This window comes from Emys orbicularis, chromosome 2, assembly GCF_028017835.1.
Source record: "Emys orbicularis isolate rEmyOrb1 chromosome 2, rEmyOrb1.hap1, whole genome shotgun sequence".
NCBI lineage: Eukaryota > Metazoa > Chordata > Testudines > Emydidae > Emys > Emys orbicularis.
Window position 1 is genome coordinate 79,442,831 of NC_088684.1, and position 16,821 is coordinate 79,459,651.

A 16,821-nucleotide genomic window follows, 5' to 3' on the forward strand; every position below is an offset into this window, starting at 1 on the left:
TAATTTTATTTTTTTAATAAAACCCTAAAATGATCTTTCTTTATTGGAGCACTACCTTGGGAATCACTCAAAATAATAATATAATAATAACTTCACTAGAGTTAAGGTTTTTCATCATGAGTTTTGTTCTATTTCTACTAAAAGAATTGAAAAGTGGGTTAGCAACCCGGATGCTGTTCAAGGGCAGGTAGCGCTCAGCCAGGCAAACAGTGGGAAGCATAGGTTGCTGGTCTCTCCTGTGTATTCAGAGTCCAAATTCCTTTATGAAGGCCTCAATAACTAACAGCTGACTCTGCTTGAACTATTTCTCATCCTTGTATGCCAATATGTTTACAAAATGAAGTACACTCCACAGTTACAATAAGTTTGTAATTCATGCTGTGTTTTCAATTTCACCAGTAATAACATCCTTAGAGGGAAAAATACTGTTTAGATTATGTGAATTCAAAGGGCCAGAATCTCTTGTCTAACCTGATGGTGCAAAGAACCCTGAAGATAACCAGATCTTTCTAGCTGAGGTGTGGAGCCAATGCAGCTAGCCCTGGTACCTGCCATCCTGATGCTCCCTGGCATGGATGAGGTGGGGTGAGGAGGAAGTGTCACCAGAGCATGATGAACTCCATGATGAACTCCAGCAATTCCTGGCTAGTAGATGACCCTGTGGGGGTGACTGTCAACCTGCATAAAACTGGCCCCAGGCTCTCACCGCCACAATTGGCTCCCTTGTAACTCCTCAGCACACATGCTACACCTAGTAGAATCTTGGGTACAATATCCCAAACTTTTTTTTCATACAGTATAAAAATTCTCCAATATTTCTTCTATAATAATGTTCTTTAAGGTGACATTCTGTTACATAACTATATTTCCTCTGCAACGTGTTATACAGAATTTCTCCAGAGGCGTAAGGAACAGTTAGAGGCAAGAAGACAGCACCCCATATTGCTACCACAGCAAATGCCAGAAGAGTGGGAAAATGTTGTGCAATAAACTCACCTTCTTCTCTAACCTTTTAAAAAAGCTACTATTCTGCACAGAACTGTTCCTGGTAGAGGACTGGATTAACACATTTACTCCAACTGACTTCAAAACCAACTGTTTCTTGTTATGAGGAAATCTCAATTTGCTCATCCGCAAAGATCAGTCTGAGCCAAGAGTGTTTCTCTGAAGCTACTGTAGTTGTGACAATGCAGGAGAGACTAACTGCGCCATCTTCCCTCCCTGAATTTCATCCAGTGTCCCAGTCAAAAATTCATTACAGCCACTCAATTATCTTCCAATTGGATCCACATCCTTGTGAATATCAGGGAAATGCTTAGATCCACTACTGGGGCAGGGGGGAATACAAATGCCTTCCAAAGCAAGTCCAAGCTGCCTGCAGCCCTTGAACACCCAGCTCTTGTTTTAGAATTCATCTCTTGATATTACTGTCCTCATTACATTTCAATGATCTTTTCCAGAAAAGGGAAGTGATAAGGCCATTTCGCACATCAGAAGTCTTGTAATACTATTTACTGAGGTCTAAAGCAATTCTCAGTTGTTGATAGAACGAGGAGTCCTTGTGGCACCTTAGAGACTAACAACTTTATTTGAGCATAAGCTTTCATGGGCTACAGCCCACTGTGGGGCTGATACAGACTAACACGGCTACCACTCTGAAACCTGTCAGTTATTGATGTTGCAATAGATGGAGGAGGCATTCAGATCTATGGCTTTCAAAACCTTCATGAGGCACTACTGACATGTTTTTTGGGTGTAGTAAGAATGGAAGGAAACATTTTAGCATGGTTCCAGGTACTGTGGTGCTTGGGACCACACAGATGCTTGTAATAAATTTTAAATTTACCCTTGGTGCACTCAGTGATATCTAGGTGCTCACATACTGCCTCTCTTCAGCTGGATTTCTTTGTTTTTTCCCTGCCACATTCTTTGCTCTCACTTGGTTTCTGTTTCTAGTGTTCTTTATTTTGCTCTTTCCCTTCTTCGGCTCATTTTTACTTTCCTTTCACTGTTTTTCTTGTCTCATGCTATACTCTGCCTCCTAGAACCATTTCCTCACTTGCTTGTCCTCTATCTCATTAAGGTGGTCTTTCTGTGGCAAACATACTGTCTCCAGTTGCCACTCCCCACACTCAACATTTCAGGTTCCAACGTTCTTCCTCTCTTCTCATTAAAAGGGAGATCATTCTACCTGATATTGGAATAACACTAAGTGGATAATAATACCACTTTGTGGGTACCACTGCATTTTATAAATACTTTTACTTTCTAATAACTCAAACTGAATTCAGACCACCTGGAAATAGAAACAAAGGAACTTATTAACGTAGCAATGCCGGCTGTAGCTCTTTAGTTTCTTCTTGATGTGGGTTTAAATTATGTTAATGTTGATTGTTGCGTGTGTTATTGCTGTTGGGTTTGGGAGTTTTTTAAGGATGGGGGTTTGCAGTTAACATTCTATAAGACATGAGGATCCTGTGGCGCCCATATCTCATCAGTGGAACTGTTATAGTGTAACTCTGGTCAGAGAAAATGACACTATAAAAATGACATCCATCATGTACCACATTTATTTTCCCTCTGTGACTTCCAGATTAAATCTGCTCAGTTTACAAGTGAAGCAGAGACTTTATTTAACTGTGTTTTATCTAACAATCTACACTGCAAGTTCAGACTAGTCGGGTTCTTTCTGTTTCACACATCACATGCCATCCACTACCTCTGATGAGGATTCTTCAATTAAAATGTACTTTACATTTCTATTGATGATGCGTAAACCAGAACAAACTACAGCTCACTCAGCATGTTGGTAAGATTAAAAATGTTTTTTTCCCTATAAGCTACTTTAACAATAGAACACATCCTATATTATTAAAGTGGACGCTATCAGGTTAAATAGATGTGTGTGTAATACATTATATGTTCCAAACAAACATTCTGTGGGCTTATATGGTCTTTAGGCACCATCTCTTGATCAGGATTGTGCCTGAATTGCACCACCCCACCTCTAGACCCAGGAAGCATTGTGCCTCAGACACCTATCTGAGAAACAGTTCCCTCTCTGCTTCTCCCTTCTTCCCAAGGAAAGAAGAGAATAATTTCCTGCTGGGGTATATTAGCAGTAAACTACGACTCCCACCCTTTCAGCATGTTGGGAGAGTTGGCATCAAGGCTCTACCCATTCCCTACCCCTTTCCTACCACTCTTTGCCCACTTATTTTTCACTGGTTTCCTTCTCAGAAATGGCAAAACTGTTTGTACAGAAACTCATTTTCCCTTCTCATCACAAGGTCCACCCTGCCAGTCCCCACCTCTGGCTCAATCCCAACAACTGCTTCCAGTGCTCCTTATCTTGCTGTGGAAACCCTGTGACCAGCCTGACTTCCTCCTCTACAAATTCATTCCCTCCTTTCAGTTCTGCTATCTTCCTTACTGAACAACTTGACTTCAATTTAACTGAATCCCACTCCTGCAATCCCAGCTGCCTATTCATCACCTTTGACTCCCACCTCAAAACCTCCCCTCCTCCTTCCTCCACTTCTCTGTGTACTGGATCTCACTGATTTCTTCCCAGAGAAAATTGACAAAATATGATGTGACCTTCCCACTCCCCTCATCTTGCCCTCCCTTCCACCCCTAGAATACCCTTCATCTTCCCTGTTAGAGATCCAAAAGTTTCTCCTTGAACCTCTCCAACCAGTGATTCCATCCCATCCCAGCACCTGACCTCCCACACTCATCCCCTCCCATACTCTTCTTAACTCCTCATTCTCCTCTGCTCTTTCCCCTCACAACACAAGCATTCTTTAGTCTCACCCTTGGCTCTCCAACTACTGTCCCTGCTGCCTTTCTGGTTCTCAAACTTCTGTACTGGTGACCCCTTTCACATAGCAAGCCTCTGAGTGTGACCCCCTTATAAATTAAAAACACTTTTAAATATATTTAACACCATTATAAATGCTGAATGCAAAGCGGGGTTTAGGGTGGAGGCTGACAGCTCGCGATGCTCCATGTAATAACCTTACGACCCCTTGAGAGGTCCTGACCCCCAGTTTGAGAACCCCTGCTACCGATGGATTGTTTACAAATGCTGCCTTGAGGTCCCCTCCTCCAATTTTATCCTAGATCCTCTCCACTCTGGCCTCTGCCCCTTGCACTCAACTGAAACTCCTCTTGCCAAAGTCTCTAATGACCTTGTCCTAGCTAAAGCTCAGAACCAGTACTCCACCAAACTAAAATCTCTGGCCTGTCTCTCTGACATCTCCTTGTGGATGTATAGCTGTCAGGTCAAGCTCAGCATGGCTAAAACAGAGCTCTCAATCCTCCCGCTGCCACCTCTTCAGCCACATCTTCCCTGCTACCTTCTTCCTCGATCACCGTGGACAACATCATCACCCTACCTGTCATTCAGGATCATAGCCTGGGCATCATCTTTGACTTGCTCTTCTCTCTCTCTAGATCCTCACAGCCAGGCTATGTCTCAATCCAGATGATTCTTTCTATGTAACATCTCTAAAATATGGCCTTTCCTATCCATCCACACAACTTAAATTCTCATCCAGGCTGTCATCTAGTGTCTCAGTTACTGCAATGTCTGTTTCTCTGGCCTTGACAAATGCAATCTTCTCCCATTCAGAATTCTACTGCAAAGATCATTTTCCTAGCCCGTTGCTTTGCATCCCTCTCTTTGCATCCTTCCACTGGCTTCCCCTTCTCCATTGCATCAGAACATAAGCGACATGTCTTCACTTTCAAGGCCCTTCATGGCCTATCCCCATCCTATGGAGCATCTTTCATTTGCTTTTGAGAGGTTGACTCCCACCTCTGATCAGCCCATGACGTCAGCCTCCATCACCCACTTGTTAAATTTTCAAACAAGTACCTTTGTGCTTTCTCCCATGCTGCTCCTCATGTGTGGGAGTTGCTCCTGCTTCAAAACCTTCCTGAAAACTCTCCTTTTCTGTGATGCCTCCAAAAAAATTCACAAGGTTGGCTGCTGGTGTGCTGAAATCGCAGCCTATCATGATACTCTATACTGTCCCATTTGTTTCCCTTTTCCCCCACACTTCTGTTTGCTTGTGTCCATCTGTTGTCCTTGTCTTATACTTTAGATTGTAAACACTTTGGGGGCAGGGACCATCTTTATGTTCTGTGATTGTACGCCACCTAGCACAATGGGCTATGGTCCATGACTAGGGCTCCAAGGTGCTAAAATTATAAAAATAATAATGAAGTGTTAAACCATTTGAACTATAGTCATCATAAATATAAATAATACCTATGATAAATACTTGTTACTATGACTTAGATTATTAATATTAAAATTTTTAAACTAAATTTGTTATTCATATAGTTTACTTTGTCTCTGAACTTGGACAATGATTATTTCACTTTGATTTATTGTTAGTTGCATGGCAGTTTCACTTACACAGTTTAAGGTACCAGTGTTTGGGTTCAAATTTCAGAGAGACATTCATGTCTTTTTAAAAAAAAAAAAAAAAAAAAAAAAGAGTTGGGATTTTAAAAAATTGAAACATTTCTACTGATTTTTATGTTTTTTTGTAGAAGATTTGCTTTTTAAAAAAAACAAAACCCTAAATCTTGGACCCGCTTAGACTTCACAATGTCTTTTTTTATTTTACAATATAAAATATATTTAACCATGTGAAGAGGAACATGCATGGGCAGTGCTGTCAAGTGTTCAGGCTGGGTCATGGCAGGTTGTCATTCCCCTTTCTCAATATGGATCCGCCATGCGGGAGTCTGTCCTTTCAGTGACTCACCCCTCTGGCTGGGTCACTTGTTTGAGTCCACTCCCTTCAGGGTACACATAAAAATGTACATTATGTGTAAATCTTCAGATATCAGCAAGGGCTTCAGGAGTCAGGACTTCCCCCTTGGGTTGGGGTTTTAGGGTCTGGTCCCTTATACCTTCAGGATCTTCCCCAGTTAAGTTCTCCACCAAGGGACAGACTTTGGTTGTTGTCCCCTCTTCAGGAGTTGGCAGGGGAGCCTGGGCCCACCCTCTCCATTGAGCTCCAATCCAGGGCCCAGTGACAAGCAACTGAGATAGTCACCTTGGGACTCTATGCAGATGCCTCCTTAACCGTTTCCTACCACTCTACCCTCTTCCCGTATGGTAAATTAAAAAACCGAACATAAAATTAGAGTTCCTGGCCTTCAGCAGTCACCAGTCCTTCCTTTATAGGCTTGTTTAGGCCAGTGTCTCCAAGCCTCAGGCTGCAAGAGTTCCTGGGATGCTCCTTCCCAAGAACTCAGAGCACAGGTCTTCTCCCTTCCACTGTGTGACCCCCTCTAAGCCCTGCCTCCAGCTTATGCAGGCTTTGCAGGTGTGGCTGGGCAGGTTTTCCTGGGCCCAAAGCTTCTCCTTAACTCCTTGTTCTCTAGTGTGTGGTTTGTACACTACATTACAAGCCAGTTGTGCATATTCTTGATATTTGTTCACAGCATGCACTGCAGGGGGAGTATGCTATAGATGCCCAAAAACAATACACAGGAATGAGAGTACATACAAATTGCCATATCATAAACCTGTCCAGCCCATCTTGTCCACCTGGGTTCAGGAGGAGTAAAGCCATGAAGTTTTGCATCACAGACCTGCCATGCTTCACAGGCAGGTATTTTTTATGACAAAACAATTTCAGACAAAAACTGGTCTTATAACAATGTCATTCACATAGTGGCAATTCATAGTCATTCATGATGAAAATGGATAATCATTGGAGCAGGGAAAGAGTAAGAATGCCTCTAGAGCCTGAGGGTTAGAGTACTCACCTAGGATGAAAGAGATCCAAATTCAAGTCCCTGCTCCAATTATTATAGTGTTTTATACAAAATGGAACAGCTTCAACAGAAGAGACTGAGAAAGACTCATACCACACTGTCTCCTAGCCAGTGGCTAGGGCCATTTCCTGCAATGTGGAAGATTCAGATCCCTTCTCCCCCTCTGGCAGAGGGTGGAATTGAACCTGGGTTTCTCACATCCCAGGAGAGTACCCCAATCATTGGGTGAAAGGTTATAAGGGAAATCCTTTGGCAAAAAAAGTATTTGCTGAAAAAATTTCATCCATCTCTACTTTCTACCATAAGGGTAAAGCTCATCTGCAGAGCCAGATTAAGCCACCACTGGGCTCTGGGCAAACATACACTTCTGGGCCCCTACCTTCTGACATGAACAACAACAAATAGGCAATAAATGGAAAGAAGGGGAAAATACACTCCGTGATGTTCCCTTGCATACATGCCACTGAAGTAAATTCCCACCCCAGCCTGTTCACTTACTGCTGCTGGAGAAGGAAGAGGTTTCTTTACCCAGTGCCCTCTTCTCCTTGGCTCCATTGGGAATTGCAAAATGAGTCTCAGCTGTGTGAGGAGTGTGTCTGCTCACTCACCTACTGGTGCAGATTTGGGCATGAACTGAAAATTTCACTCACATGAGGGAGTGGTTTTGTGACTTGGTGCATGGGGTTGTAATGCCACTTAAATTGAATCCCTGCTTTACATGCAAAACTCACCTAAACCTTGACTAAGGAGCTGAGCTGATGTCTCCATAACATAATATATAATGGACATTGGAATTTTTGTACAACCTTCCAAACAGTAGATTACAATACAGTATACAGTCTTCGAACTTGTTTTGTTTTTTACCTAAACTACATAAGACCCGCAAAACAAATCAAGTTTGAAGAAAAGGGTTTGAGTATTCATTTTACCGAAAATGCAGGCTATATATAGGCTTGGCAGAATCTGATTTTTATTTTTTTAGTAATCTCAAATGATAATATTGATAATTTTAAAGCATTTCCCCCCCATTTTTATCCATTAAAATGTTCACAGTTGCATAAAATTATTGGTGTAAGCATTTTTTCTATTTTTATCTATTTACATTTTCACAGTTGTAGGAAATTATGTAGACAATTATTTAATGACTGTAGATGTTGAGATTCAAAAAGTTAAAGATTTATAACAATTAAAACTCAAATTATCAACATCACATGTCAAAATTTACAAAGTAAATATCCTTAAATCAAACTCTAGTAAGTTCTCAAGTGGCATTTTTCTTTGCCTATCTATAAATTTTGATATGATGGAAATATATTGTCAGTTTGTGTACAGTAAAATCGACATTTACTGCTAAAAATCTAATCTTTCCAAGCCTGGTGATATACTGAAAAGAATCAATCATTCCTACTTCTTTTCATTCAAAAACACGAGACACTTTTCTTACACATCAAACTAGGTGCAATATTATCATTATTTTAATTAAGATATTTGCTTGCCACATTGTTTGAAAAATAGTTCCGTATGGAAGTGGACCTGTAACACTGCTGTCAATGGCAAATTCACATTGATTTCAAAAGTTCAGGATCAGAACCCTGGGAATGACTTTAAACTTCATCCCATGTGGCTGCTATTTGAGAATCTTAACTTGTTTCCTACTTCTTTCTAAGTCTCAGAGACAGCATTTGCAGACAAACACACATTCTCTGGAGTGAATTTCAGTGTCTGGATGAAATACTATGATGAACAGCTGCAAGTGCTGCTTGATCTAATCCTCTTGACCTAAGCCTGAGACTGTTTCTGCAGTGGAGTTTGTCACTAGCTCAAGAAGAAGTTAAAATACAGAGGGGGAGGAGGGAATGGCACCCAGTATGAAGCAGCAAAAAAATTCAAGCAATATCCTACTGCCTAAATATGTTCATGATCCAGCAGTGAGAATGAGAATCTGACTACTTTCTTTTTTACTCCAGAATAAGTTTGAAAGGGAAAATAGTGAACTCAAATTTCACTAAAGTTCTAAAGAATTCTAAAGTTTAGAGGCAAAGAAAATAAAAACCAGAAATTAAAAGTATATTGCAAAGCGCATTGGCCAATGATATCTCCACACAAACTATTTTTTTTCAAAGGTAAGTTAGAGTTTAAAAATGAGAAGGTTGCTAGCTTTTCTGAAGGAACAGACAAGTGAAAGCGGCAGCACGTTCAATGGGATAGATGATGCAGAGTGGCAGCGGAGCTAGGAAACTTGAGAGAGCAGCAGCCTACCAAAGGGACTCTGGTGTGGTCAGCTGAAATCACTCCAGCTGGAGGTAGTAGAGCCCCCAGAGCAGCCCAGGCAGCACTGACCAGCTAGAATCCTTGGACTTCTCCAACCCAGGACAGCTAACCATGATTGGGGAGCTGGGGCTGAGGAACGTGGCCCAAATACATCAGCCAGTTGCAATGGTCAAAGGAGGACTGAGGCTTACTGTTCTGACATGCTGAGGGACCCAGATGTTCCCTACTATTTTTTACTAGCCAGGAGAGGCAAGAGTCAGAGTTGCAGATGTTGCTCCTGATTGCTGTCTGTGCTCCCAATACAACTTCTGTGAATAGGACAAATTCTTGCAAGGAGAGGTCCTATGTTTCAGGTCTTATGCTTGGCTTGTTGCTCCTGATGGTTCATAAGGCCATCTTGCACAACAAGATAACTCCTGACCAGGGGCGTGTAGAGGAGCAGACTCACCCCTGCGGCGCCTCCTGCTGGTGACTTCCAGGAATTAGCTCAGTCCAGCTCCGGAGCGCCCTCTGCAGGCCAGTGATCTGCCTGTCCTCTGGCCCCCGTGTCCCTCCCTGGATCCCGGTGCCCTTGTACCTGGGGTGCTGCCCCCTTCAGCCTTAGGGTCTCCCCTCCCTGGGGAACCCCCACCCACTACCCCCACTTCACCTCAGTCTTGGCTACTGCCCAGTCTCCATCTAGCCCCATTCACTAGGGCAGACTGCAGTATCAGCCACTCATCACAGACAAAGGGGTTCGGACCTGCTGCCTCTGCCTACCCGTGGGCTGCCTCCTGCAACCCAAGTGCCCCTTTGGCCTTACCCTAGACCTGCAGCCTGGGACTTTCCTAGGCTGGAGCTCCCCCGGCTCCCTTGGCCTTTCCCCAGCCGTGCTCCACTCTAGGCACTTGGTTAAGCTCCCTACAGCCAGGCCCTTCTCTCTCTGAACACAGAGAGAGACTGTCTACTTGAGCTCCTGGCTCAAGCCTTTATAGGGCCAGCTGGGCCCTGATTGGGGCGTGGCCCCAGCTGAGCCTGCTTCCTCCCAATCAGCCCAGGCGTCTTGCCCTTCCACAGCCCTCCTCCAGGGCTGTTTTAAACCTCTCAGGGCAGGAGCGGGTAACCATCCTGCTACAGGGCGGCTCTAGCTTTTTTGCCGCCCCAAGCACGGCAGGCAGGCTGCCTTCGGCGGCGCACCTGCGGGAGGTCCCCGGTCCCGCGGATTCGGTGGCATGCCTGCGGGAGGTCCGTCAGTCCCGCGGCTTCACCGTACCCGCCGCCGAATTGCCACCGAATCCGCGGGACCGGCGGACCTCCCGCCTGACTGCCGCCCTCGCAGGGACCAGCAGGGCACCCCCCGCGGCTTGCCAGCCCATGCACGGCTTGGAGCGCTGGTGCCTGGAGCCGCCGCTGCTCCTGACAACAAGAGGTGCTAGGTTCTGTGGTTGAGTGGCGGCAATATGACTTTGCTATCTCTGATCCAGAAGAACTGGAACCTCTTCACATAAACAGCAGTGACATAAACTAGCAGAAATTCCTTGCATCCAAGGCTGTTTATATCAGCCCACATTTTCCACACTCCTACCTACATAGTCTTTTTTCCCACTTTTTCTATATCAGTCTAGCCAAATACCATGGCAATGTGTGGGTGGTGGGGTGGGAAGGAGTGATTCAGGAAGGGGCTGTCCTGCTTTCCTAGTACAACTACTTCTTGACCCCTTCATTAGGTTGGGTTTTATGAATACATTTTGGAATTGGGCAAAGTTCAAAAGTTTTCAGTGATTGGTCATGGTGGTGAATTTAATTCGTTGTGTCATTTAGGAGGCTCTTTTCTTCCACCTGATAAGAGACTGTATAAGAGTTTTAGCGATATGAACAGATAAAAGTTTGGATTTTAGAAATCTTGTGTGGGAAGAAGTAGCAAATATTTTAGACATTATCTGGTAATGTGGGATGAGGAAGGAGGAGGAATTGAATCTGGTCGTGCAAGCTGGAGTGGATTTTAATCAGTGGAGTTATAAAACAAGAGGGCAAATGTTGCTACAATAGATTAGTGCAAAATTATAGCAGGCATTTCAAACTTCTTTATAAAAATTCTTGTTCTGTTTTATTCAGGTATAACTACATGTTTTTAAAAAAGCATCTGGTTGTCATTTTTTAAGTAAAACCTTTTTGCCAGTTTCTAGTTGTCAATTTTTACAAAACCTTAGCAGAGTTTTTAAACAATAGCTATAATGTAGGTACTTATCATTACTGCAGCAGTGTGAGTCAATGTTTATTAAGTTTAAGTTATTATGAAATATCTCATTATTGCTGAAAAAATCCTTTTTAATTCCTGTCTTTTCTCACATCCTAATAAAATTTGGTACATTACTTTTGTTCTTAGTCAGGACAGAACCTTCTCAACTCACACACTCCCCTTTTCTTGGTTTTCTAAATGAACTCATTAAAGTAATCTACGGCATCTGCTCATAATCTGACTCATCTGTGGGTTTCAGCTGTCTTTTCTCAGAACTAGACTAGGTGGAATGTGTGTAATTCCTGCTCACCCACTCTTCAGGAATTCTATATCCAGTGACCCACACACTTTGGCTAGGATCAAGAGGTAAACCCTTTGGGGAAGGAATTATCTCTTGTCTATGTTTGTACAGTACCCATCACAATGAGGCCAAAAACCCAATTGGGGCCTCTTGGTTGCGATCACAATTTAGATATTTAATAATAAAAGGACTCAGAAGGAAGCTCACTAATTTCATAGGGGATGTGGTTACCTTCCTCTGAAATTCTTTATGTCCAGGTTTTATTATATTAGTCCCATTAATTCTTCTCCAAGGCAAAAAGGCCATGAAAACACAAACTTATCCATGCTATTTGGGTTTATCCAAATACTGAAATATTTGGGTTTAAATGTATTGAGGTTCCACAGGAAGCTAAATGCCCAAATGTACCATTCAATGCAGCTGGGTAAATAAAGAGGGTAAATATTTGAGGAAGGAGGCACAGGAAAGCGAATAGCCATACAGAATGAAGGGAACATGGGGTGAGCCAGGAAGGATTGCCTTCCTTGTATATTGTTTGTTTATATTACAGTAACACCCAGAGGCCCCGGTCAAGGATCAGATCCTCATTGTGTTGGGTGCCGTACAGGAGACAGCCCTTGGCCTAAAACATGTACAGTCTAAAGTGCTATCGGTAGCACTTCTGCTGCAGAAGGACTCCAGGAAAGCTGCCTCCATCGCTAACAGCACTGAGTAGTGCTTGAAGGGCCACCAGCTGTGGGGAGTAGAACTAGGAGCTGAATTAAAGCCTCTAGTTCAGTTTCTTGAGCTAAGTGGCTACATTTAGGTTGGGGCTGCAGGGCCAAAGCAGAAGATGTGGGGAGAGAAGGGATGGGAAGGTGAAAGACAAGCAGGAATGTAGGGGAGTTAAATACTTTGGCTGCCTTTGTATTTAAAGCCTATAATCTAAGGAGGAGGTGATCCCTATTATACCAGTTATATTTGATTTTTTTTCCTTTGGGTGAAAAGTATCCCTTTACCATTTATTCACACATTTTAATCCATTTAACATAATGAGTATAAGGATTTTTTTTTTTTTTTTTTTGTGATGAGATCCCATTGTGCATCATTGAGAACTGATGCCTGACTGGGGAAGATGATCTTGTGAAAAAGGCTTATTGCCCTGGCTTAGGCAGCCCAAGTCTACACCTCGCTCTAATGCTGCTAAAACTATTACTAGCTACATTCTCAAATCTTTTAAGAGCCCACTATACTGATGAGCAGGTAATGCAACCCTGTATATTTTCCTCTCTAAATATTAACAGGGAGAAAAATATAACTGAACTATACTAAGTTCAAAAATATGTGGCAACCAAAGGAAGCCATAGCTGTGGAAGAGAGAGGAAAAATAAAAATAGCGAAAAGATGAGTAGTAATCAAGGATAAAATGGCAAGAGCTGGTATGAAATAAATAGTACTTAGTGAATGAGCCTATTGCTGTCTTAAATTGGTATTTCAAATAGCTTTCTTGTGGTTTTTCTCTATATCACATATGATAAAACTTCATGTCAGCAAACTGCAGCAAAAAAGAACATAACATGTAATGTTATCATTAAAATAGCATTAAGAAGTCTTGGAGGAGAAAACAAAGGAATCAGAGAAAATAGTACCTGCAGTTATAAAATGGTTCATTTTGTCTGACACATACAGCAGTGAAGACTTAAATTTTAATAATGGTAAGGAATTCGCACTCTTTACTATTTCAGTCAAGGATCGGCGTAAAAGTCATTATATTCCATCTGTATATATATGCCCAATGGTAGTGTTCTGCCTTTATAGAGAGAGAGACAACTATATCTCTGGTCTGAAAAGAGTACTTCTCAGAAGATACTTTATTCATTTATAACATTTAAAAAAGCTATCTGTTTTAGAGTTATGATATTAATATTAATCTAAAATGTCTGTTCATCTAAAATGTTCATAAGTATATAGTATACTAAATATCATTCAGAAGGTCACTTCTTTTGCTTAAAAGAAGAAAACCAGGAATATATCAGTAGCTGTAGTCCATAGTAATTGCTACATGTACACCTTCTCCAAAAAATCTTTTGACAATTTCTGAATGGAACACAGAGCTCACCTTATATGGGGTCTGATTCAACTGACTTCTATGGGATTCTTTTCATTTGCTCCAGAGGACATTGGATTGAGGTTGTGGTGCAAAACCTAGTATTTGCTCTACATTTCTTATAGGAGAGAAATTCTAAACATAGAGCAATTGCTCATGTCTTCAGGAAAGATAAATTATCTCTTTTCTTAGCACCGTCAGGTTTTGGAGGCTTGCCACTTCCATTTGCTGGGACTTTACAACATACTGTACAATATTTAAATAAAACTATATTACATGGGGGAAAACCTATGTTAACACTAGTTAAAGTTTAAACTTCTGTTGTACTAAAGTCAGTAAATTCAGAATTAAGCTTCCCATAACATCCTTAACTCTGCTCCATTGTGTGTATGCCAAATGTCTTTCACTGCAAAACTCTGTGATCATGTGATAAAACATCCTATTATAATGTATACATTTAAATAGATTAAAAGGTAGGGAAGAACTCACTGCAAAGGAAATCTCAGCAGTGTTAAGAACACAGTTTCTTCTTAAGTACAAGGTAGTACATAAAACTAAAATTGTGTTAAGTACTCCTTGTCCTTCATCTTGTTTTAGCTTTGCCTGTGAAACAGTTTCCAAAGCAATCAACTCAAGAAAATCCTGGACTACTTGTGCAAGGTTTTTATCTGCATGAATCCCAATAAAATCAATAGGAGGCATGTATCTAAACCCTTTTAAAATGTACCCTGTAGCAGTTCAGTCATCAACTTTAAAAGTAACTTTCATTTGCTAAGTCCCCAAAGTCACAGGATTGCCTACTGCCTAATGTTCCTGATATGCATTTTGTTTTCCATAAAATAAGACTTTTTATTTTCTTTCAAGACAATAATAAAAATCATGTCATTGCCTTTGGACATAATGTCCAAAGCTGAGCCTGTTTTTTAAAATTAATCTCATTATTCTGTGAAAGGCATTGCTACTCCTTTATCAGTTGAAGAAATAGGCTCCTCTAGAAAGTCAAATCTTTTATTTATCATTTCAGTGTTAGCTACAATTAACTTCTTTAAAATAACAGAGTTATCCTCTCACTAAAGAGACCTGAAGAGAAAAAGAGGTTTGTTAAAAGGACACATTTTGTCAACACTGTTAGTCTTTGAAGGTTACCCCACACTGCGTGTTTTTATCTCCAGGAGTACAGTAAATAATTTATACACACACATGTGGATATATCTTTTCTGAATAACATTAAGAAGACTTACTGCATCTCCCACTAAAAACTGTATATGGGCCATCACCTATCATAAAAAGTATGATGTGTGTTGGATATAGATTGATTTAAATATATATATGCAGGAATCCTCAACACACGAATTACAATATGGGTCAATTGTCACAGTGAAAGAAACTTGGCAGTGTTCGTTTAAAAATGTAGTGTCCAGAGTCTTATGAAACAATCCTACAGAATTTGATAGAGATGACACAAGTAGGAGTCTATAGAATTTTAAAAAGATTATTCAGAAGTTATTTCTAGAGTGAAATTCAATCCTCCACCTACATAAATTCTAAATATTCAGACTCTATGCATGTTGAGTATGGAGGAGATGGGGAAATGAAATCCACCCCACTTCAACATAGGCCAGTGTGTGGAGTTGTTGTACATTTGCTTCAATAGGATATAGGTGCTCAGTGTCTCTAAAAGGCCTGATTCAAAGCCCATTGAAGTCAGTGGAATTCTCCATTGACCAGCTAGCATACGTTTAAAGTACACTGCCTTATTTATACTAGACTTTTAGAAGTGTTAGGTAGACTGTGTTAGCTAACATGATTTAGTAGCACTTTTAACCTAGTTTATCCTTACTCAGGTGCCTAACTTGTATGTGAGTAACTCAATTAAAGTCAGTGGGACTACTTAAGTACTTAAAATTAAAAAAGGCACTGAATTGCTTTGCTTGTTCACGGCCTTTATTTACAGTGGTTTTGTTCAATAAAAGTAAAAAGATTTTTCCTATACTTTTCTCACCCATTTCTTCATACGGGGGAAACTATCCAAATTATTCTTCATATGGGATGTTAGGGTGATTAGGCCTGTACGAAATACCTTTTTTTTCTTCTTCTTTTTTACGTAAGGGCTATACCATAGATTTTCCAGCAAAGCATGCTGTGTCACAGAAACAGAATAAAGAGTGTTGCTTCATTTTTTTAATAGTGTATTTATTTTAACAGACTTTTTAAAAAAAAGAAAATGTGGATCCAGATGAATCAGTGGCTGTTTGGAGAGCCTTATGGTTACATGTTTTTATTATTTCATTTCCTCTTAGTTTCAAACTAACAAAACCTTACATTGATATCATATTGATTTTTTTCAGACTCAGTTTGATACGAACAAATTTAATGCTGTCCTTCAGCTGACACTGGCAGAGTCAAACTTTTGCTCAGATTTTACATAGCATGCTTAAGATGCATCGGCACAGTATTCTATTTATCGTGATTTCACATAGTTAGAATGAGCATTGGCCTGCTAAACCCAGGGTTGTGAGTTCAATCCTTGAGGGGGCCACTTAGGGATCTGGGGCAAAATCAGTACTTGGTCCTGCTAGTGAAGGCAGGGGGCTGGACTCGATGACCTTTCAAGGTCCCTTCCAGTTCTAGGAGATGGGATATCTCCATTTATTTATTTATTTATTTATTTATTTATTTATTTATTTATAGTGTGCATTACTTTGTAGTAAACACTGACATAATTTTATTTGATGGGGATTTTGCATTATAAGGATATTATACAGCTCATATTCGTGTGATGTAGAATCATGCTGAGCAGGAGTATTGCAGGAGTCCTAAGGTGTATTCAGTTTAGTTTCAGGCTTAATTCTGTATTTCCATTCAGGCCCATTGAGAGAAATTTGGGGCTGTTACATCATGATCATTAGGGCCCTACCCCCTCCCATTTCACTTTGTTTACACAGATGTTATAGACATTTTGGGGGTGGGGGTCGCTGAACTCAGAGCCTGGTACAATTGACTCCTCTCCTTCCCTCCCCCCACAATCAGTCCAGTTTCCATGTGCTTGTGAGTTTGTCACAATTTTGCTGTGAAATTTAAAAGTAGGAAAAAAGAGTGGAGGGAAAGGCCCATAATACTTAATAAAACAGATTCCTTAGA